Source organism: Mus musculus, chromosome 2 (assembly GCF_000001635.26).
Source record: "Mus musculus strain C57BL/6J chromosome 2, GRCm38.p6 C57BL/6J".
In the NCBI taxonomy this organism is placed as follows: domain Eukaryota; kingdom Metazoa; phylum Chordata; class Mammalia; order Rodentia; family Muridae; genus Mus; species Mus musculus.
This window is the reverse complement of record NC_000068.7, coordinates 181517996-181540998: the sequence shown is the minus strand read 5'-3', so window position 1 is coordinate 181540998 and position 23003 is coordinate 181517996. Positions and strand designations below refer to the sequence as shown.

Genomic DNA, 23003 nt, shown 5'->3' with positions numbered 1-23003 from the left:
AGCTATTCATACTACAAATGCAGACAAGCAGGGAGCCATGAGTATCCATGCTCAGCTCACTTTCTCCTGTTTAAAGTAGAAGATAGGATCCCCGCCTAGAAAATGGCATTCACTCTAGAAAATGGCATTCACTCCAGTAAACTAATCAGTATAATCTCTCACAGGCATGCCCAGAAGCTAAATAATCCTTCACAGGTGTGCATCAAGGCACCTCCTTAATTTCAAAATCTAAATTCCAAGATAAATTAGCAGACTTACCATCTTTATCATTTCAATGATACGATACAGCAACATTAATCACAACCACATTGCTATACAACAGCTATATTATAAATTCTATTTTAATTAATTAATTAATTAAGCAAGGCACTGTGTCTCAAACCTTTATAATCCCAGCACTGGAGAGGCAGAAGCAGAATATCTTTATGAATTCCAGGCTAGCCAGGGATATACAGTGCTACCCTGTAGAAGGAAGGGAAGGAGAAAGCACAACCATTAAAAACACACCAAAAAAAAAAAAAAAAAAAAATCCCAGCACTTGGGACAGAGGCAGCTGGATTTCGGAGTTCGAGGCCAGCCTTCCAGGACAGCCAGGGCTACACAGAGAAACCCTGTCTTGAAAAACCAAAAAAGGGACTGGTGAGATGGCTCAGTGGGTAAGAGTACCCGACTGCTCTTCCGAAGGTCTGGAGTTCAAATCCCAGCAACCACATGGTGGCTCACAACCATCTGTAACAAGATCTGATGCCCTCTTCTGGAGTGTCTGAAGACAACTACAGTGTACTTACATATAATAAATAAATAAATCTTAAAAAAAATTACTTTATATATATAAGTGCACTCACTGTTGCTGTTTTCAGATACACCAGATCCCATTACAGATGGTTGTGAGCCACCAACCATGTGGTTGCTGGGAATTGAACTCAAATCTCTCTAGCCTGAAAAGAGAAATTCTTAAACTTTCTTAAATTTATCAATGATGCCCTTCCCCCTAGTTTTTCTTCAAGAAATCCCTCTAAAATAGCAGTTCTCAACCTGTGGGTCCCAACTTTTTGGGAGTCAGCACTTTGGGCTCACCTGAGACTGTCAGAAAACAGGCATTTACGTTACAATCCGAAACAGTAGCAGCAAACTGTTCTGCTATGAAACAGCAACAAAAGAATGCTATGGTTTATGAGGAGCTGTAGGAAAGGCTGCAGCAACAGGAAGGTTGAGAACCACTGTTCTAGAAGGTGAAAGAATCAAACCGCCTGGAGTGAGGATAAACTCTCAGTAATTTGGGAGTGGGTGGGGAGCTACTTAATTACAAACTCATCCTTTGATCCTTTTACTTACAGTAAATATCATTTTTAAAAAATGGGTGAAAAAAAAGAGAGAGCTGGGCAGTGGTGGCACACACACTCCTGTAATCCCAGCACTTGGGAGGCAGAGACGGGCAGATTTCTCAGTTCGAGGCCAGCCTGGTCTACAGAGTGAGTTCCAGGACAGCCAGGGCTATACAGAGAAACCCGGTCTTGGGGGGGAGGGTAAAGGGGGGTGCACTCCTTTAATCCCAGCACTCAGGAGGCAAAGGCAGGTGGGTCTCTCTGTGAGTTAAAGGCCAACCTGGTCTACAGAGTGAGTTCTTAGGCAGCCAGAGCCTATGATCAAAACTACTACTGTTCCATGGCAGGAGACAGAGGTCAACCCTATTTCTGAGTGTCATCTCAAGACTTGGAAGGGCACACAGATGATCCATCTTTCCCTAGAACCTCAAAGGCCCCTCTGCCTTCCCCTCACGAGTGAAGTCTCTCTGAGAGGCTTGCTCTCTATTTTGCTCTACTTTCCTCCTTACCCTCTACTCAAAATACAAGCCTGTCTCCAAAAAAACTTGTAACAAAAAAAAAAAATTTTTTTTTTTTTCTGAGACAGGGTTTCTCTGTGTAGGCCTGGCTGTCTTGGAACTCACTTTGTAGACCAGGCTGGCCTCGAACTCAGAAATCCACCTGCCTCTGCCTCCCAAGTGCTGGGATCAAAGGTGTGCGTCACCACCGCCCGGCAAATTCGCGTATTTTTGTATGCATCATTAAAACAATCTTTAAAATTGTACATATTTGTTATTTATTTGAGTATGCATTTGTGAAGGTCAGAGGACAACTTATGAGAGTCAGTCCTCTCTTTGGTTTTGGGAACTAAACTCTGGTCAACAGACTAGGTGGCATGGTGCTTTTGCCTGCTCAAGCAAACTGCTGGATCCTGAACAATCGTGTTTTTAGTTTTTTCAAGACAAGGTTTCTGTGTGTACCCCTGGCTGCCCTCAAACTCAAGAGATCTGCCTGCCTCTGACTCCTGAGTATTGGATTTAAAGAGGTATGTGTCACCACCTCTCAGCAAACAATCATATTTTAGTAAAAGAATTCTATCATGGATAACAAAGAGGGTGTGTGGAAAGAATCTCTTGAGTGCTAAGTGGAAGTGCTTCCTGTCAATAAAAAGCTGATGGCCAATGAACTGAGGCAGGATTTGAAGGTGTGACATTTGTCAGAAAGAGAGGAATTCTGGGAGATTTTGCCCTGGACTCAGAGGAGGCAAATGAATGAAACTGAATGAGAGGTAAGTAGTTGAGTGGCAAACATAGACTACGATAAACGGGTTCTATAAAGTTACAAGCTAATTGGGGAATGAGCCAAATGCTTATGATCTAGGCATTTATACATACATAATTAAGTCTTAGAGTCGTTACTCTGGGGAGAGGATGGGTAGAAAAGCTCGTGGATACATTTGATGTACCATATGTGGGGCATAGAATTCAAGCTTAAAAAAGGTCCCAGGTGAGAGGTGCACCCCCTGGGAACAGAGCAGGTTCCAGTAGCTTTGTCCCTTTAAGAGAGAAGAGAGGCCGCCAGCTGCTCGGTAGATAAAGGGAACTGAAGTAAACGGTTCATAGACGCAGGTTCTTGACCAGGAGAACTACAGGGTCCTGGAAGCCTTGTGCTCCCAAGGCAGCGAAAGCAACACTGGCAGCTGGGGCTGCATAGACCAGTTCCCAGCTGCTCAGGCTCAGCTCTCAGAAGCAGCAACATGCTGCCATCTGGAGCCACCTTCCCAGAGTAGGCAGCAATCATAGAGCAGGACCAGCCCCCAATAGGCTCCTCTGAAAGCTTACCCAAGGAAGGGTGGAGCCAGGAGCCAGCAGTCTGCTGGAAAGAGCTGAGGGGGCAGAGGAAACCAACTATAGACTCTGGCAGGAGGAACCTCTCCCTCATCTCATGGGCCCAACAACCTCCCAGAGCAGTTAAACCCCTTAAACCTGAGACTTGGCTAGGGCCAGCTATAGAAATGGGTGGAAATGCCTCTTCCTGGTGAGAGAAAGGGCAGGGGTGGAGCTAGTCACAGGATGTGAAGTAGAAGCCAGACACTGATTGAGAGAACACATGAAGAAAGCCAAGCACAGACAAACTTTGGATCAGATAAAAAATGTTTAAAATAACGCTTTAATGCTAAAAAGGGTAAGAGACTGAGTATAAAAATTCATAGACATAATTTGAAATTGACAAATTTAAAGAAATAAGACACATAAAGATGGAAAGCAGAATAACAGAGCTTCTGGATATACAATAATGGCTGAAAGATAGAAACAAAAGAGAAAGAGATAAATGATCTAAGATAAAAAACATTACAAATTCTGGTTATTACCACATTGGTAATCCTTATCTTGGTAAACATAGTGTCTTTCTGTGCCTTCTCAAAGAAAAGGACTTTAGAGATACAAGAAAAAGAAAATGAAAAGTGGAGACAGGCCTTAGAATGAAAAATTTAAAAAATCTATAAATAAAAATAAGGAAAATACTAAGATAGTAGAGATACAAGGAAAAGAGAAATATGAAAAATTGGGACAGGCCTAAGAGAAATGAGACAAAACTGTAAATAAAAAAAATGGGAAATAAACTAAGGTAAGAGACAGAATAGGGCCAGAGTCTACTGCATCATCATATAATGAAAACCTGGAAAGCCACCCAAAGGTTGTTAGAAAACCAACCTTAGTTTATCCAGTTAGTCTGTAAGTGCCAATAGATAGTGGCCACCCTAAAGAAGAATATGAGTGGCACTCCATAGATGTCCTGGATTTGAAAAAAATTAAAAGAAGGTGCCACCAATTATAGAATGTATCCACTGCTTCTGAAACAGGTATTAAATTCTCAGATGACTCAAAATAGTATTATTCCCAAAGACTGTAAAGGTATGACAAGAGCAATGTTAGAACCTGGCCCACAACTACAATGGCGTTCATGGTGGAGAGAAGAGGCTAAGGACACAGAACAGAGACACAGGGCCAGAGGTTAGTCAATATTTCTCAAGATCAGCTACTTGGTGAAGGAACATATCCTGAGGTACAAATAGGTCATATATGGGGAAGCAGCCTTGGCACTATGTCACATGACAGCTTGGGACAGGGTGAAGAAACAGGAAAAGGACTTGAACTGCTTACTCGGATTATGCAAGGTCCAAGAGAAACATTCACTGACTTTTTATGAAGCCTGACTTCAGCTATAGATAGAAGGGGATCATATTCACAAGTAAGAAAAGCACTGAATCTTTAGCTTTCAAAAATGCTAACACCAGCCGGGTGTGGTAGCGCACACCTTTAATCCCAGCACTAGCCTGCAGAGGCAGTCGGATTTCTGAGTTCGAGGCCAGCCTGGTCTACAAAGTGAGTTCCAGGACAGCCAGGGCTACACAGAGAAACCCTGTCTCGAAAAAACCAAAAAAAAAAAAAAAAAAAAAGGTAATACTGAATGCAAGAAGGCGATGAGGTCATTAAAGGAAAGATCAGCATCAAGAGATTATTGGATTAGAATTACAGTTGATATTTGATCTCATTCATATGATATGACTTCATTAGACCTGATCAAAAAAGGTTTTGAAAAAAAAAAATCCAAAACACCAGATATTTTAATTGTAGTAAGAAAGGTCATTTCAAAGGGACTGTAAGCAAGGTTTTCCTAGAAACGATATATATATATATATATATATATATATTTTCCCTAGAGAAGGACTAAGCAGCTTTAGAGCTGTGCTGGAAGCAAGTTCTGATGAAACAGCTACTCAGGTAGTCTGAGGTTGGATGAAGCATGATACTGGAATAAATATATCTCAGCATTCTTTAGGGTTAATCTTGTCAGGGCCGCTTTAACTTCATTAGTGTCTGTAAACATACAAACTTTAACAAGTAATACACATTTCTGCATTAACATTGGGATGTATAGGATGCAGAATCGACTAAAGATGATTTTCTGCTTTCTGATCGAGCAGGTAAGCTTCTTTTATAAGTTGGTTTGGACGGTATAACCAAACTAGTGTCTCTCTCCAAGGTTGCCAAACAAATGGATTGGAAATTGTGACTGTAATTCTTACCTGATAGCTTTTATAATTGTTCTTATTAATATAGTTTCTTATGTTAGAGAAAGAGCCTTTTATTGACCAAAGGGGGAGATATAGAATCTCTTGTGTATTCTGTGGAAGAATCACCTGTCAATAAAAAGCTGATGGCCAGGGGCTGGTGAGATGGCTCAGTGGGTAAGAGCACCCGACTGCTCTTCCAAAGGTCCGGAGTTCAAACCCCAGCAACCACATGGTGGCTCATAACCATCCGTAACAAGATCTGACTGCCTCTTCTGGAGTGTCTGAAGACAGCTACAGTGTACTTACATATAATAAATAAATAAATCTTTAAAAAAAAAAAGCTGATGGCCAATGAGCTTAGCAGGATTAGAAGGTAAACCATCGGCAGAGAGAGAGAGAGATATGAGATTCCAGAAGACTCAAGGGCAGGAGATTTTTTCTCTGGACTTGGAAGAGATAGAAACATGAAACTGAAGAGAGGTAACCAGCCATGTGGCAGACAGGATATGATAAATGGGCTATATGAGTTACATGCTAATCAGGGAACAAGCCAAAACTTATGGCCTAGGCATTTATTCATAAATAATTAAGTCTCATAGTCTGTATTCCAGGAAAAAAGAGGGGGGATAGAAAAAGCTCATGGCTATAAGGGGGTGCAAAACAACTATGAGGCAAACCCTGTGAATCATATCCCAAGGTTTTAGGTTATGGGCCTTCACGGATTAAAATCTAAAGAGCAATAATCAACAGTAAAGCCTTTGCTAAGTGTGGAGAAAGCCTTTGATGGCTGAGAGAATTCAATCCCAAGTTTGGAGGTGCTTACCTGACATCCCAATACTTGAAAGGCTTGAATATTGAGAGCTGGAGGCCAGCCTGGGCTGCACAGTAAAGTCTTGTATCAAAAGAACACAAAAGAAACAACGTTCACAGCTTCTCTGATGCACTTCTAGCTTCCCTTGCTTACTTCACACTATTCCAGGATTAGGGTTAGAGGTGTGTAGTTCTGAGAGCCACCGACCAGCCATGTTTAAAAGGATGGTAAGTGCCCAGAGAAAAGACACAGATCACAAAGTCAATGCATCCTGTTGTGGGCAGCCTGAAGACACAGAAGTACAGAATCCCCTGCCTTCAAAATGGTTTTTGTGTATACATGGACAAAGCAGATTCTTATTATACTGCTCTGTGAGCAGGCACAGGAGCTTGTAACTTGAAAGATGCTAGCTGAGCCTAGCAAAAGAGATGGCTCAACACCTAATTGCTCTGGCTGAGGACCCAGTTTGGTTCCTTGGTATATAACTGTGACAAAAGGCTTTTAATGACCTAGAAGGGAAGTATTATCATAAAAAGGATAGAGAACAGAGCCAAAGATGAAAATGTTACTTTTTTGTTGTGACAAAAATGCCTACAAGAGCCATTTATGGAAGGAGATTCTGATTCACAGTTTAAGTGTACAGTCCATCTTTTTTTGTTTTTTTTTTTTTTTTGTTTGTTTTTTTTTTGAAATCATGGTAGTAGGAGCAAGAACAGCTAGCTAGTCACTTTGAATTCATAGTCAGAAAGCAGAGAAAAAAAAGGCTGGTGTTTGGTGCTCAGCTTGCTTTATTCTTTTTACTGAGTCTGGGACCCTAGCCCATTAAATGGTACTGGTTCACTCTTAGGGTGGGTCTTCCCACCTTATTTAACCCAACCTAAAACTACTCCTTTACATATGTGCCCAGAAATCTGTCTCCTAAATGACTCTCGAACCTATCCAGCTGATAATCAATTTATCACATAGAGGAAGAGAGCGCATACATGTTGATGGACTATGACAAGGTGATTTCACATAAAGATGCAAAGGAACAGAGCAACAAACAACACAAGTGATGGTGATGCAGGCATAGGGGATAAGCTGCAAACACTACTGTGACCTAACAGTGAGGAGACAGGCAGGTTCCTATTCTCTGCCTTATGCACATTTGGCCCACAGTAGAAGAAAAGCTCTGCTGAAAATGAATTACTAAAAATGAAACACAATGATGTTAGTCCTAATTTTCTGAGGGAATCTTTAACTAAAATTCATGCTGTAGTATCTGAAAATCAGTTTCCAATTAGAGTGTGAGGTAGCCAATAACTCAGGCCTTTCTGCTTGATCACAAACCAACCAGGAACCTATCTGACTGTATGAAGAAAACAATTAGTCCCTAAGGGAATGGGGGCTGGGCTATACAAAAGAGAAAGTGAGCTGAGTACAAGCATGTGTTAATCCAAGTGCTCTGCTCTTGACTGTGCACATGGTTAGCTGCTTCAAGTTCCTGCCACCATGATTTCTGAAAAATGTGGACTACAACCTTGAATTGTGAGCTAAATAAACCCCTTTCCCTTAAGTTGTTCTTGCTAGGATATTTTACCACAGCAACAGGAAACAAAACTAAGATATGCAACATTCAAATCTTTAATTACAAATAACATATACACTTATAAAAATACTTATGTTTGTTAGGGTGGTAGTATACACTGTAATCTCAGCACCTGAAGGGATGCTAAAGCTGAGTAGAATCCCAAGATCAATGCCAACCTAGGCTACTTAGCAAAACTCTATATCAAAATACAAGACAATTGTCTTAGGGTTTTACAGCTGTCAAAAGAAACCATGACCAAGGCAATCTTAAAAGGACAGCATTTAATTGGGGCTGGCTTACAGGTTTAGAGGTTCAGTCCATTACCATCAAGGCGGGAACATAGCAGCATCCAGGTAGGCACGGTACAGGAGAAGCTGAGAGTTCAACATTTTCATCTGAAGGTTGCTAGTGGAAGACTGACTTCCAGGAATCTAGGATGAGGGTCTTAAAGCCCACGCCCACAGTGACACACCTATTCCAACAAGGCCATATGTCCAAATAGTGCCACTCCCCAGGCAAAGCATATTCAAACCATGAAATTCACTCCCTGACCCCCATAGGCTTGTTTAAACACATGAGCCTATGGGGGGGGGGGCATATCTAGCCATAGCATAATTTAAAAAGTACATTTAGTCCAACTTCCAAAGACCCCATAGTCTAAAGCAGTATCAACAATGTTAAAAGCCCGAAGTTCAAGTCTCCTCTGAGATCCATCTAATTACTTAATTGTAATTCATGAATCAAGACAGGAAATCAGCTGGGCAAACTCCAAACTTTCCATCTCTGAGTCTGATGTCAAAGCAGTTTTCAGATCTCCAACTCCTTTTTCATCTTTGTCGACTGCAATACACTTCTTTTCTTGGGCTGGTTCCACTCTGTTAGCAGCATTCTCAAGAGATATCCTATAGCTTTGGCATTTAGAAAATCTTGGGGTCTCCAAGGCAACTTCAATATTACAGCTTCTTGTTTCAATGTCTGGGATCCACACATGATCTTCTGGGCTCCTCCAAAGGGCTGGTGTCACATCTCCAGCTCTGCCCTCTGTAGGACTCTAAGCTCAGGTTGACTCCACTCCACTGCTGCTGCTATTCATGGTGATCATCTCATGGCACCAGCATCTCCAATACACTGGGGTCTTCCACTGCAACTACACTACACCAATAGCCTGACAGAGGCTCTCTTCATGGTGCCAAGCCTCAAATCCTTTGCATGAACCCTCAGTCCTAGGCCATCAACTACAACTGAAGCTGCACCTTCACCAATGGCCTCCCATGGCCTCTCACAGTGCCAAGCCTCAGCTGCTCTTCATGACCCCTCATGTCTTCAAAACCAGTACCCACTGGGTGACTCTTACTCTAAGTACAGCTGCAGCATGAGGTGCAACCTTGGCTATCTCTGGAACACAGCTTCTTTCTGCTCTCAGATTTCACTTCGGTGATTCTAGTCTCTTCTTAATCACCACTACGGTCTTAGTTCCAGCTAACCAGCATCAATTGTCCCAATAATCCCTTCTATTCTGGACTCTAAAGCCAGAACCACATGGCCAAAGCTGCTGAGTTCTGCTGCTTGTAGGAACTGGAACATGGCCCACTTGTTCTATTACATTGTCTCTAGCTTTCTGTTTTCCAATTCCTTCATGGCCTAAGCTTGGCTGTCCCGGAGCTTGCTCTGTAGATTGACCTTGAACTAAAGAGATATGGATGCCTGTCTCCTGGGATTAAAGGTGTACACCACCAAGCCTGGATCTAAATTTAGCTGGGTAGGATCTTCCCCCAAAGTCCCACTCCCTTAATCTGCTATCTCCTAGAACACAGGATTCAGCTCCATTTCACTTCCTGGTGCCCCTTTAATACTTAACAATATATTTTTCATTTTTCCTTTCTAAGATTGCTATGCTCTTCATGAGACTTAACCAAAGAACAAAGTCCCTGCTGGGCTTTTTTGAGATGTCCTTTGTCAATGCAATTAGCATAAATCTCTTTACCTTAGTCCCAGGTAGACTCTTCAGACAAGGGCAAAAAGCAGCCACATTCTTCACCAAAATACCACAACAGTTTCTACACCAAATACTGAAATTCTTATCCTCTGAAACCTCTTAAACCAGGTCTGCACAGTTCAAATTACTCTCAGCAACAAAGTCTTCCATATTCCTATTAGAATAGCCCATCAAGCCCCATTTAAAACATTCCAATGCTTTCCAAATCCAAAATCCCAAAATCCACACTGTTCCAAACAATACCATGGTCAGGCTTATTACAGCAATACCCCACTCCTGGTACCAACTTCTGTCTTAGGGTTTTGATGATGTGAACAGACACCATGACCAAGGAAACTCTATTAAGGACAGTATTTAATTGGGGCTAGCTTACAGGTTCAGAGTTTCAATCCATTATCATTAAGGCAGGAACATAGCAGCATCCAGGCAGGCATAATACGAGAGGAGCTCAGAGTTCTACATTTTCATCTAAAGGCTGCTAGTGGAAGACTGATTTCCAGGCATCTAGGGTGAGGGTCTTAAGAGCCCACGCCCAGTGACACACCTATTCCAACAAGGCCACACCTTCTAGTAGTGCCAAGTATATTCAAACCATGACAACAACATAACAAACCAAAAATTCTATTAGGACAGTATAAGACTACAACATCTATTTAAAAATTCTGAGATACATGTTCAGAGCAGTGTACATGCTGCCTTTCTTTATCTTATTCATTTTGGGATGTTGGAAACGCCACATTAAATATAAAAGAAAGGTTAAGACACAATTTCAGTAGAGAAAAGCAAGAGGGTACAAGAATTCATAAAATACCATAGATGACACAGTGTTTTAATGGACTACATTCTGAGATAAAACTTATTGAAGTGACATCAGTTCTGCCCTTATATCCTAGCCTGAGGCTGGCTCTTCAGAGAAATTCATGTTGGACACTTAGTATCCAGTATATTCCACCTTCTTTTTTCAAAGAAGCAAATGAACATGCCTGGCTGCTTGCAGCTACTGTCAGAAACCAAGTGATCACATCCCATCCAGCATGTAACCTAGAATCAGGTATAACAACAAAAACCATGATAAACTGAAGAGATGTACCAAATTTCAAAGTGGCATTACAACACGCCATATTCCAAACAGACATGCTGTCATTGAGATTTAACCAATTAAGCTGTCTCTGTGTAACCACTTACAAAGTTGCCAGGTGGCGCTCTCTGAACTCTACTGATTCAGAATGTTGCCCATTCATAATCACCTCTTTGATCAAAATCTACTCAACCCATTTTGTCTATGGTTTCATTTCAATAGTCTATAGTGTCAGGAGTGGGTCCAAGAGGAAAGTCCGCAAACCCCCAGTCCCAGAGCCAAGTGAAGGTACTGACCAAAAAGCACTATGTCCATGGCTAAAAGCAAACAGGATCATGGGTGAGTTCCCTCTCTAAATCGAGCAACACAAATTTGTGTTTTGAGCTTGTTTACTTAAGTGATTTTTTTTTAAATTGAACTGCATCCAAGATTAAATAACACATAGCTGGAGGCCTCAGGTATATGCCTTTTTCAAAAGGGATTTCTGCATTGCTGAGTTTGAAAACTGATACATGTAACCCTAATACTTAGGAGGCTGAGGCAGGAAGAGCAAGAATTCTAAGCCATCCTTGGTTATGTAGTGAGATTCCTACCGAACCTTTCCCTTTCTAGCACAAGGATGGAAATCTAAAGTTGAGACTAAGGTAAACCTGTACAAACAAGTTCTTAGGCATTGGAAAACAAACTAGAAAGATTTTGCTTCCAGTTTTTTACTGCTCAGAGACTAAAAATAACTAAGACAACTGACTAGTACAGGAAAAACAACTGCTTCCAGCAGTTGGGATTCAAAGATTTGCCAAAGGATAGACTGATGATATGTCAGTCATTTGTAACAGCTGCCTTCCTTGTGTTCACTGGACACAGTGTTCCTTAAAAGGTCAAAGGGTAAGATTTCAACTACGCCATCAAAGAAACAGTGAGGGAAGTTCCACATTCAAATACAAAAGGAAGGTGAAGACACACTTTCCAGTTACCAAAGATAAAGTAATGAAAAGTAGGAGGTTACAAGACTATATATTGTTTAAAGAAAAAACAATTTTTGAGCTGGAGAGATGATGGCTCAGCAGTTAAGAACATTTATTGTTCTTCCAGAAGACCTAGGTTTGATTCCCAGCACCACAAAGCAGCTAGCTCACAAATTCTGATATCTACAGCTTCAGGGGACCTGATGCCGTCTTCTGGACTCTGAAGGAACCAAGCACACATATGAAACAGGCAAAACACCCATCCTTACACATAAAATACAATTTACTTAAAGAAAAAGTAATTTTGTCTCCAAATAAATGTCTGTTTTTTTTTTTTATTTGAAAAGAGAAAATGAATATAAAAATAACAACAATAGCCTATGAATGACAACGCTGCAGGAGATTTATCTACAGGAGATAAACTTAGTGAGCTGAGAGGTTAAGAGCACGCATTGCTTTTGCAGAGAACCATGGTTCAGTTTCTAGTACCCATATGGTGGGTCACGATCAGTAACCCAAGCTCAAGGGGATCAACACACACATGCAGGCAGGCAAAACACTGACACATACAAAATTCAATCTAAAATGATTTTACAATAAGGCAATTTTTTTTTCCAAGACAGGGTTTCTCTCTATAGTCCTGGCTGTACTGGAACTCACTTTGTAGACCAGGCTGGCCTCGAACTCAGAAATCCACCTGCCTCTGCCTCCCAAGTGCTGGGATTAAAGGTGTGCGCTACCACCTCCCGGCTCACAAAGAGGCAATTTTTAAAATTTACTTCTCAAATCTTTAATGATTTCAACTGGTTGTTAAATGAACAAGGACTATTATTCACAGTGACTTGTGATTTGCTTTAAATGTTCTAAATTCTAGGTTTTTTGTTTTTTGGGTTTTTTGATGAACTTTTCAAAATGTTTCTATATAGTCCAAGCTGGTCTCAAACACTCAAATCTTCCACCTTGGCCTCTTGGATGGGTGAGTTGTGGGCATGTGTCACATATCCAGTCTCAAAAATCAAAATTTTAGGGCTGGAGAGATGGCTCAGTGGTTAAGAGCAATGACTGCTCTTCTGAAGGTCCTGAGTTCAAATCCCACCAACCACATGGTGGCTCACAACCATCTGTAATGAGATCTGATGCCTTCTTCTGGTGCATCTGAAGTAAGGTATGGGTGTGGGAGAAACTGAAGGAAATAAAAGGGAAAAAGATTGCATGTTTTTTACTTTGAAAACAATCTAGTGAGGGGTTGACTGCAAGCTGTGCTGGGAGCTCCATGGGTGCAACTTCCATGAGTTATCATTCATGACGTGGCAGGTTTCCTAGTGACACAGCTGCCTTTAGTACCCATGATCCTTGTGTTCTCTGAGGAAGGATGGTCAGCCTGAAGAGTTTGAGAAGAAGTGGCTCTTTTCACCACAGAGGTTGCTGTCATGATGTGATGCTGAATATGTGACTAATATTTTGCTACCAGTTTGAAAGCAAAGCCAACACATCAAGCAAGAAGATCAAGAGAAAGTGGAACAGACCCTAATACCATAGTTAGAGCCAGTTTCAACTATGCACTTTACACAATATATGTCCTCTATTGTATAACTAATGTTTTTTTGTCAGGTTCACTATCCAGCCCAGCCTGGCTTTGAACTCACAATCTTTTGTGCTTCAATCTCCTAAATCCTTAGATTATAGGAGTGTGTTGCTATTTAGACTGGCCATATAACCTAATAATCTAATTTAGAGGTTTGAGAAAGCAGAAAAGGACTGTCCCATTTGCAAACAAACAAAAAAAAAATACACATTCAGGGTGACTTAATACAAAAAAAAAAAAAATAAATAAAACAAGAACATATCAATGGACAGGACAAGAATTTCTAAAACTTATCCAGATATGCCTACTGGAAGTGGAGGCAAGAGCAAGAGTTCAAAGTCTTCCTCCGGCTACATAGCAGGCTTAAAATCAGGTTAGGAAAGAACAAGACCCTGTCTCAAAAAATATAAATAAAGAAAAAAAAGCACAAAAAAGGAAGCAAAGTTATTGATGAGTAAGTGCTTTATTCTTATTTTACGTGCACTGGTGCTTTGCCTGTATGTATGTCAGTGTGAAGATGCCATATATTGGAGTTTCAGAAAGTTGTGAGCGGCCATTTGGGTACTGGGAATTGAACTTAGGACCTTTGGAAGAGCAGTCAGTGCTCTTAACTGCGGAGCCATTTCTCCAGCCCCAAATAACTGCTTTAAAAAAATGGGGTTTGATGGGTTGGAGAGATGGTTCTGCAGTTAAGAGCACTGACTGCTCTTCCAAAGGTCCCGAGTTCAAATCCCAGCAACCACATGGTGGTTCACAACCATCCAAAATGATATCTGACGCCCTCTTCTGGTGTGTTTGAGGACAGCTACAGTGTACTTAGACATAATAATAAATAAATCTTTAAAAAAAGGGGGGTGTTGAGGGTGCCTGGAAAGATGGCTCGGCAGTCTGTTCTTCCAGAGGACAGTGATTTGATTCCCAGGACCTACATGTTGACTCACAGCTGTATGGAGTCTTGTTGATGGCCTACACTGGCACCAGGCACACAAAGCAGGGCATAGACATAACATCCAAAACCACAAAATAATAAACTAAAATTACTAAAATGGTTTGTACAAAACATTTGGCGTCTCAAACTCTTAGTTCTAATAATATAATGAATCATAAGTGATACATTTCTGACACCTGCTAGATAAATTAGATATTTAAGAGGGATGTCACCCAAATGCAACCTTCAGGACATGTCTTTTGTTTCTACAGAAGCTTTCTTATGCTGGAAGGAAGGGCAAAGCTGTAATAGGAACTAAAAGGCTTTAAGGAAAGGCTTTTTTAAAGGTTAAAAGGTGTCCCCCTTATGAGGTGCACCTAAGTCAAGTCTCAGGGTGCTGCTGGGCTGAAAAAAAAGGCAAAAGAGTTACTACATCAGGTACTGAAGACAAAATAGCATTGAACAGGTTTGCCCTTACATTTGCCCAAATATCAAAAGGAAATAAAATTTGATAATTTATGTTAAAAAATAACATTTATATTCTAACAGACTTTGTCAAAGAAAAATTTCAATAAAATGCACCCTATTTAACAGAGAAACTCAATAGGCCTGTTAACTCCTTCCTGTATTAAGAGAAAATAAAGGCAGGCAGCACCTTTTTCCTCCACAGAATTCAGGTCACTCCTGTTCCCACTCTCACCTCACCTTCACTTAGGTGGTCAGATGAGCAGCCTGCAGCCGTAGACCTCTAGGCCCCTGACTCAGAACCTGCCCCTTAAGGTTAGCTCAGATCTGTAATACCATGGGATACCTGATTGCGCTCTTCACTGGAACATATTCCACTGGATGAAACTGAACAGTCATTCAGGCAGCTTTCTCTAAGATGGCCACACTTCTTTCCCAAGAGAGCCTGAACAGGACACACCTGCTAGCATCACCGAGCAAATCCTCATTCCATACTCTTGACTCACCAAGATTGTAACCTTATAGCCAATAGGCAAGCATTCCTTAGAACACATAAAAGAAGTCTGCATATTTTATCTTGTAAAGCACCAAAGTTAATATTTAGCAACTAAACTGACAAAATCACCAACAACTCGTGATAATGAGTAAGCTTCACTTACACAAATTCAAGGAATACCGACCGAGAATTCATACTATCTCACAAAATCTAAAAATACTAGTTGGGTCCAAAATATCTAGAAATAAAGCTCTCTGCTGCAAACTAAATGTCACTTGTGAAAAACATACAGTGATTATGGAATGAAATAAAAGAACACATACAAATTAGTGGAGAGGAAACTTATGGAAGAACTTTCAGTCATCTCTCCCAAACCTAGCCTTACTCTTTTTTGGATTTGTTTTATTTTGTTGAGACAAAGCTTCTCTGTACAACTGCTGTGTATTCTCTGGCTGTCCTGGAACCTGCTTTATAGACCAGACTGGCCTCAAACTTACAAAGATCCAGTGCCTCTGCTGGGATTAAAGGCAGCCATAAGATACTTTGTTTCTGTCATTTTGATATAAAATTTCAATGTTTGTGAAACTCAAAATTTGAAGCAATTTTTACTTGTTAAAACACACACACAAAATCAAAAGCCTATACTGAGGGCTAGGATAGCTCAGTGGGTAAGAATATTTACTCTGCAAGCATGAAGTCATATTTGAATCTCCAAGACCCAACCCACTTTAAAAGTCTGGCATAGTTTTATGTACCTGTAATCCCAGCACCAGGAGCAAAGTCAAACAGATCCTATAAATTTACTAGCCAGACAGTCTGAGAGAACTTCTGGGTCAGAGAGGCTCAATGTAATAAGTAAGATCCACAGAAGAAGATACCCATATTCTGTTGTGGCCTTTGTATACACACAGGAGGGTATATTTATTTATATATGCTAGCACATGTATCATACCCATATACCTCCACAACATACACCAAATTAAACAAAACCAAAAATTATAACTATTATGGTAGTTTGAATGGTATGGCCCCCATAGACTCATGTGTTTGAATGCTTGGCCCATAGGGAGTGGCACTATAAGAAAGTATGGCTTTTTTAGAGGAATTGTTTCACTCTGGGGGTAGGCTATGAGGTTTCCTATGCTTAGGCTATGCCCAGTGTGGCACACAGTCTCTCTTTGCTGCCTGTGTATCAAGATGTAGAACTCTCAGCTCCATCTCCAGCACCATGTCTGCATGCATGCTGCCAATGACAACGGCATAACCCCCTGCAACCATAAGCCAGCCCCAATTAAATGCTGTTCTTTATAAGAGTTGCCATGTTCAGGGTGTCTCTTCACAGCAGTAAAACCCTAACTAATACACTTATTAAATATCATATACTAAGAATAGAGAACACAAACTTTTCATTAATAAACGAACTCAAGTTAATGCAAAGTGTCAGGAGGAGCGAAACCCACACTAAAGGGTGTTGGGTAATCCAATCCTTAAGTCTTCCTATTTAGTTGCCAGTTATCAGATTAGCTGTTAATCCTTGTCAGGGTTGCCATCAGAGGCAGCCCTGGCACAGCAGCTCAGGCTCCAAGATTAATAATGTTTTAGGGGTAGGATTTTTACAAAATAAGGCCATCACCATTTTTAGCATCTTTGTCCTTTCTATTTAGGAAAACTATCAGTAAAATACCTCCTATTTATCATTTTTTGCTTCCATAACAAGCAGATATGATAGAAAAATTTCCCCTCATTTTATAGAGTACAGAGAGAGACCCAGAGCTGGAAGGAGCTGTGGTGGTGTGAGCTCTAACCTTGTCCCTTTTCAGGAAGGAGAGTCTAGTAGATTCTGCTGATGTACGGATGAGGAAGTACAGCAAAACTGTAGATTTGCCTGACAAAAAGCTTTAAATTCATCACTTGGACTCTATAGTATACAATAATAAGCCTCATTTTAGGAGTGCAACTTTTTAGTTCTTTGAGGTGTTGACACATGATAGGCAACCACTCTCCTCTTATCTGCACCTTCAGTCCTGATTATTACATTTTTAAATGCTTAATATATCATACCTGAAAACTTCCAGGAGGCACCACAGGAATACTAGAGGTCCTCATATGCAGAATTGATGCTTATGCTTCATTTTCATACAAACGGCTCCTAACCAGTTTCCCTATGATTTCGGGAGTTTTATTTCTTTATTGGAGACGAATAACTGCTTTCATTTGCTGCTAGTTTGCTCACAGTATTACACACTTCAAATCCCACACCTCATGCTTACCTCATGCTCTGCTTTCAGAAGCAAACTTCTAAAACTCTACCTTATCATAAGCCTCAGTTTCACTGCATCTTATTCATTCAACAAGTACCTGTGAGCACCATGCACCTGGGCTTTAAAGACACAACTCTGGCAGATTATGGGATACTGTAAGCTATAGGTGGTTAACAAACAGAAGAAATCCGGCTCAGAAGCCTTGGAAGCTCTAAGTCTGATTCATTAAGTTAGATCGTCAGCAAAGGAGGTTGTCAGGGTGGGTCTACAACCACACCCAGAAGCATCACTCTCTCCCATGTGCGCTTGGGTAAAAGTGGGTAGAACCATGCAGCATGCACCCAGCACTGAACTACACATTAACAGAACTGTTCTCGATAATACAGAGAAATCAGGACGCTGAGATAGCCCAGCAGTGAAGAACACTAGCAGCTTTTCTAGAAGTTCTGAGTTCAATTCCCGGCAACCACCAGGTGGCTCACAGTCATCTATAAAGATCAAACGCCCTCTTCTGGCATGTGGGTGTATGTGCAGACAGCACACACCTACATTTAAAAAATGCACACATAAGTTTTTAAAAAAATACAGAGAAATCTAGCTATTCTTCTAAACCTAGATGGGAATGAGGCAAAGGCATTACAAAGAACTATAGTGTCATTCAGTCACAAAGAAGTCTCTACTGGGTTGTCATAGCACTAGATAATGAGCTTCCAGCTAAGGGCACCAGCAACTGCTAGATCTTACGCTGGGTGTGGTAGTAAAAGTCTATGATTCTAGCCCTTTGCCAGGCTGAAGCAGGAGCAACACAACTTGCAAGTTAGCTTGAACTATAGCAAGATCCTGTTCACAAAAACAACTTCTCCACAATGACTAAAGAATCGGAAGACTTCATATCACCTTCACCTCAAGTCCTGAGACAAGTAACCAAAGACAAAATTTCTAAGAGCCTTTTTACTGAACCAGTAGCATATCTTTTAAAAGCTTTTAGCTCTGAAAAATCACAAATCGAAAGTTACAGAGCTGGCTGATAATCGTATCGCACCCCTGTAGGCCCAGTACTTGGAAGGCAGAGGCAGGTGGATCTCTGAGTTCAAGGCCATGGTGCACACTGTCCATAGAGCAAGTATCAGGGCAAGCCAGAGAGAAACCTAGTCTTGAAAAACCAATCCTCCTCCTGCCCCACCCCCCAAAAGTTGTAAAGTGATTTTACAGGAAAGTATAAGCCCTTTCTCTTAACTGACTGCCCCCCTCCCACCCCCAAAGGGCAGGGGAAAGTTGGTGGCTCTGTCCTTGAGGATACAGAAGCCTGGTGATTCTTAAGCGCTCACTACTCACTAATTGGCTTCCTGGTGAAAGGGTAATAGCCTAGCTGCTACTAAACTCATTTCCATTCATTCCGTAAGTATTTACTGGGCACATACTATCTGACTATCCTAAACAAAACAAAACCTTAACTAAAAAACAATGTTAAATATGTTAACACAGTAAACGAAGAGTCAAGTGCTGTATACAATTAAGCAAGGAGGGGAAAAGTAAAGCAGAGAGTCTAACATTCGACAGTAGACTAGTTACAGCAGTACACAGTGGAATAACAGAGGAGTAGAAACGAAGGATATCTCACATAACAGGAACATGAGAGTGGTCATGAAAAAAATGTCAAGGGTTGAGCACTTAAATTGGTTAAGAGACTAGCAAGGAGGCTGCTGGGGCAAAGAGATTGTGCGGCACGGTGCTTAAAGAATCCAAGGGCAGGTACCCTGTTCCCAAACCCGAACGAATTTAGAGGCTCCACTGGCTCCACACTTGCGGTCCACACACACAGGGCCAGCCTAAGTATGAAAATACTGATACAGGTAACAGATTCGTAACACATATTAAGTTAGAAACTGCGGAAAGTCCTGGCTTTTAATGTCACCTAACAGATCACGCTTTCCTTAAAGAAAGCAAATAAATGAACAAAATTATCCTACGATTAGAGTTTTGTCTTTAGGCAACCACGACAATATATGGGACAATATAATTCTTTGTGTTATTAAGTAGCGTTTTGATGTTTAAACAGACAAACCACTAGCAATTGAGACACACTGCCTATAAAGGATGAATGATCAGCTGAGCGTCCAACAAACGGCGACCCAATTTCCCCAAAGTCCAATCTGAAAACAAATTAAAGCTACCTTTTGCATTATTTTTCCGAAGATGCACTTAATGAATTCGGAGAAATCATCTCCTAGACACAAGGAAAAACAAGTCTTTAATCCAGCCATATAACACAAGTTGGAGCCTAAACGAATGAGTCCCTAATTCTCTCCCCAAAGAGCACGACACAAAATCGCCTCTTAAAATGTCGTCCCTAGGTATATAAACTAGGGGTTTTTTTATACATCAAATGCCTTTGAAATTTACAACTATAAGGCAATTTCTGCGTCCCAGAATGTGAACAAGCCTCGGAGCCTTTACTGCCCGCCTCCCTACACACCAGTTTCTGCGTTCCGGGAGCCGCGGAGGCGGCCGCGCGTGCGAACCGGAGTTGGCCCGGAAAGCCTCGTCTCCGCGCCGCCCCGCCGTGCGCAAGGTCGAGCAGGGCCTAGTGGTGCCCAGGGCCGGGCTCGCCGCCGCTGCTGAGGGTCGCCGCCATTTCCGCTGCGGGCAGCTTTCACCTCCTGCTGCGGCGCCCTCGCCCCACTTCCCCTCCCCTTTGCCCGGCTCCGGCAGCTTGAACCCCGCGGCCCCACCTAATTTGAGAGCCACTGGAGAGTGAGCTCACCTGTCGGCACGCCCGCCGGTCCACCGGTTCCGCGGCTCCGCTTTCCGTCCCGGGGCAGTGGTGGGCAGCCGGCCGGCCTACTGCTCGGCCTGAGGATCCCGGGCGGCGACAGCCGTAGCAGCGGCAGAGGACGGCGGAAGCAACACTGGCGGCAGCAAGAACGCGCACGCTCACTCACTGGCACGCGCGCCCCCGGAAAAAGACGTGTGTTCTGGCAGGTCAGAGCTGGCTGCGCAAGCGCCTAGAACCCAACACTGAGGCCCCGCCCATAGTCGGAGCCAATGTGGCAGCGCCGCACGAAAGCTCCGGAGCTCCGGTAGAACTCGGTCCCCGAAAGGTTGCGCCCCAGTTGACGATCACCGGGAAGGGTTAAGGTGGTGGGCGGAGCCTGCAGCTACTAAGCCGGAAGCTACAGCCCGGGAGCAGAGGCAAGGCCTAGGCTTGCGGGTTCGCCTCTGGAAGGCAGGCAAGTGGCACTCCGCGAGTAAAACTGCTCTTCTTCCAGTTGTTTGCTCAGTGCTTCATATAAGCCTCAAAAAATTTATTACTACTTACCAAAAAACTAGAGAGGGAGACCTTCATTTTCGTCTCAAGGTACTGCCTTGGGACTGACATTTTCGTTCATCCCTGGAGACCACCCAGAAAAGACTTTCCTGCCTTTCTTCCCAGTCACTGAAAAATCAACCGCCATTATTTAGCGATCCTTTAGGAATCGTCTGCAATGATATGCGTGGACGGTTAAGGACTTTTCTTCCCACTCTGTCTCATACAATCCTTGTTCACTCTGTTCACTTACTAAGTAATAAACCTAGTGACCCTTGCCTACTTACGCTGTAACAAACAATTTCAAGTGCTGTGCTTTTTTATTCCAGAGCTACCAATCTTCCTGGCCAGTGTTCCTACAGCTTTACTTTCATTCTTGCCTGCCCACCATTTTTTCTTATAATCTTTTTGGATTATAATTACATCATTTTTCCCCTGCCTCTCTCCAAACCTCTCATATTCACACACACACACACACACACACACTCACCCTTTCAAATTCATAGCCTCTTCTTTGTTGTGATATAGCTCCTAAATATATAAATACAGCCTATTCAGTCTGTATGTTAAGTAGGTATATGTTTTCAAGGCTGATCATTTGCTATGGGAAAACCAATTTCTATGTTCTTCCCTAAAACTGATTATTTCTCCAGCTCTCAGAATTCCTTAGTTAGCTAGGATTGAGGCCCTGTGCGCTTTCTCCCTTACACCATGCTTAGCTGATGTTGTCCTTGCTCAGGTCAGTTAGGCAGCCATGTTGGTTATGTTACTTCACGGATGTAGCTTCTCTGACATTTTAAGGAGATAAATCTTAGAGCGAACTGTCTGGTCCTCTGGTTGTTGCAGCTTTTCCTCCCCTTCTTCCACAATGATCTCTGAGCCTTAAGTTCAGGACTTGTGGTGGAGTTCTATCTGTGGGGACTGGGCTCCACCAATCTGCATTCTGATCAGTTTCAATTTCTGTAATGATCTCTATCTGGAGAAGATGTTTTCCTTGATGAAGAGTGAGAACTACACTTAACCTATAGGTGTAGGGATGAGTATTTAGGATGTAATTAGGGACTATGCTGGTTTAGCAACGTGATCCATGACTTCACTAGCCCCAGATAGTCGCCTAGGTTTCCAGGATCAGGCGTGATTTCTCTCTTATTGAGCAGGCATAAAGTCCAATTAAACAGCTGTTGGTTAACCAACAAGATATATGTGCCACTATTGCTGTCTGTCTTCAAGTCAGCTTTCAAAAACAAAGCAGATAATACTTAAGGCCTCCCATAACGCATTAAATAAATTCCAATCTTTTCTAACAGTGTCTTCTCCCTTCATCTTATACCTTTTTGCACGCTGGCTGAATTTGAATTGGCACATGTTCTAGGCCCAGATTGTCAGCAGATAGCTCAAGAAACTTAGTAAGTTGTGCAACATCAAGCAAGTAGCCAAAAACAAACAAACAAACAAACAAAACAAGAAACCCAATAAGCAGAAAGGCCAGGTTATCTATTGACTGAAGAAGGAAAGCTAGCTATAGAGATGCATGCCTGTCATCCTAGCAGAGACAGAAGGTTCTGAATCTAAGGTAAGAGCTATATAATGACATATAGCTATATAATGACCTTTGAGAGTGAGAACATGAGCAAACGATTCCACAGTTGGAAGAGATAATGGAATTGACCTGGAACCAACTGAAGACAGAAGCTATGAAGCTGTGTTGGGAATTTGCAAAGATGAATCAGACCTTAAATGATTACCTCCATATCTAGGATACTTTTTAGTCTCCAAATACATAAGTTTTATGCATTGAGATGTCTATAGTAATGCCATTTATAATAATGAAAATGGCCAAGGGGTGGCAGCAGACAGTTTATTCTCAGCACTTGGGAGGCAGAGGCAGGTAGATCTCTGTGAGTTCAAGGCCAGCCTGGTCTACAGAGCAAGTTCCAGGACAGCCAGGGGTACACAGAGAAACCACGTGTCAACAAAATAAACAAAAAAGGAGAAAGAGAAAACTTATAAGTAAATATGGAAAACTGCCCAACTGTACAAATAAGCACATTCAAATGAAATATAGTCATTAAACTACACACAATAACTATAGGCAAAGAATGGCTACAACACACACACACAATGCTTGTGACAGTTCTTCACAGTAAACTCCAAAAGCA

General features: G+C 41.9%; 1 protein-coding gene across 10 annotated transcripts in view; it reads right to left on the bottom strand.

Moving 5' to 3' along the window:
• Dnajc5 (DnaJ heat shock protein family (Hsp40) member C5) overlaps positions 1–22141 on the bottom strand; it is a 34029-nt gene extending 11888 nt beyond the window's left edge. For 2 of the 10 annotated variants that reach the window (XR_003950404.1, XR_867108.3), the window contains exon 1: positions 20302–22141. The gene's annotated coding sequence lies outside the window, so the exon portion shown is untranslated. Of the gene's footprint in view, positions 1–382; positions 463–19711; positions 19765–20013; positions 20216–20301 lie in introns of those variants that run through there. The other 8 variants (NR_073369.1, NM_016775.3, XR_003950403.1 and 5 more) reach the window with 7 other exon arrangements.
• Positions 22142–23003: the final 862 nt, after the last annotated feature.